Genomic DNA, 1,912 nt, shown 5'->3' on the forward strand with positions numbered 1-1,912 from the left:
ATGCCATTTTACTGGAAGTGAAGTTTCTAAGGGGGAGACTGGATTCACAGGGAAGCATGTGATTTGTTTGGGATTTTGCCCCCTAAGTGTAAGAATAGCTTCGGCATTAGGTATTCCTAATTTGTTATAACTTGTGAGCAACTGGCTAAGTTGGCAACCATAAAGAGGCTGGAACTGCATTGGAGTCTAATAAAAGTCCTAATAAAAGTTTTAAACTAGTTCACACATCTGCAGTCTATGGGGGCGTATTACCTAATACATCCCATTACCACAGCAGCCCAGCCCCACCTCTTTGGGTGCTTACTGAGGAAGGAGGGCAGAGAAAGGAGTCCCACCATATCCCCCCCAGGCCGACTTGATGATTCTTAGAGAGTCGCAAACATCTCCAGAAGAACCTTGTGGAACTTATTTGATGAAACAGAGTTTATTCTCTTGGGGTCCCATTACTTTCACTTGCAAAAATTCAAGGAAAGAGCCTGAAGACTACCCCCTGAATGTACAATACTTTCACCAGGAGACCTAATGATTCCCAGAATTTTAGTGTCCCCAGGCAAAAAATTATCAGCTCTACCTGCCTGGGCAGTTCCTAGAATTCTCCTTTCCCCTAAGGCACTTGACCTTTGATTCTCTTGAAGACAAGGGAACCATGTGAAAGGTGGCTAGCCAGTGATTTCTTCCCACACTTTGCAGAGGAACCTAGAACTTGGCAGAGAATAGGACAGGTAAGATTTTGAGTTTAAAGCATACAGCTGGTCAAATGTAGATATGAGATCAGAAAAGAAAGATTCTTATTTCATTTCGGACTGAGGAGTAAATGTTTCTAAGAGTAAGTGTTGGCTATCACAGGGTGACATTGGGACAGGGTTCATTTGGGGGTGCCATGGTGGCACCAGGCATGAACCTGTCCCAGGTAAGGCCACAGCCTGTAGGGGTCTGCTGAGGGTTAGTGGGACATTTAGTTGCAAGCAGCAGCATTCTTCAATGGCCAGCAGAGGACATAGATCAGTTAAGCTCCTAGAGTCTAGTCACATGCTTATATGAAAGGAGTAAAAGCTGTCTTCAGCTATTTTCCCAGAACTTCAAGTCCTCTCCTTTTTCTCATATTGATGTAGGCAGGTAGATAGGGAAAGGCCCTGGGCAATGAAACTCAGGTCAACAAAACTTCTGGGAGGAAAATTCTAAGGCTGATCCACCCTGTGGATAGGAAAATAGAGACCTGATAAGACCTTCATCCAGGGACCCTGAGGAGATTGGTCCCCTCCTCAAGAAGTTTCTCAAATACTTGGTAAAGGACCCCTCCCTTAATCAGATTAACTTTAGTGATTCAGCCCCAAGACTCCAGAACACTGTGGATCAAGACAACCCCTGGAACAAGACAACTGAGAAGAGCCTATAAAAGTCACCTTGAACAAAGGAAGGGTGATATATGCCTCCTGAGCCCATTTGCTGCTTGCGCCTACGTGGCTGAGCCTATGTGGTGCCCGAGCACATATCACCCACATCTTCCCACCTGAGATGTGGACTTTCATGCTTTCGTGTCTAATGCTGGGATGTGTCTAGGGGCTCTCTCCGCCCTTGGAGAAGACCTCGTTCTCTCTTGAGCACATTACTCTCTCTCACTCTCTCCCCCTCCACACCTTCAAAAACCCTCCAAATAAAATCTATTTGCTTCACTGCTTATCTACTCCTGAAATTCCTGTCTGCAAGGCGAGACAAGAACCCAGTAACCCTGGGTCCCAGATGGCAGAGATGAATGGGGAGAAAGTGACTATCTTTCTCCTCCCCGCTTCACATGAGCCACTCGTGGGGCTCACTGACATCAATATCACTCCCAAAATGGTATCCTTTGTCCGCTTTCTGCCACCTCCCCCTTCTACATGGAGGAGATTTGAAACCCTTCTCCCAGATTACG

This window comes from Sorex araneus, chromosome 7, assembly GCF_027595985.1.
Source record: "Sorex araneus isolate mSorAra2 chromosome 7, mSorAra2.pri, whole genome shotgun sequence".
Taxonomy (NCBI): Eukaryota; Metazoa; Chordata; class Mammalia; order Eulipotyphla; family Soricidae; genus Sorex; species Sorex araneus.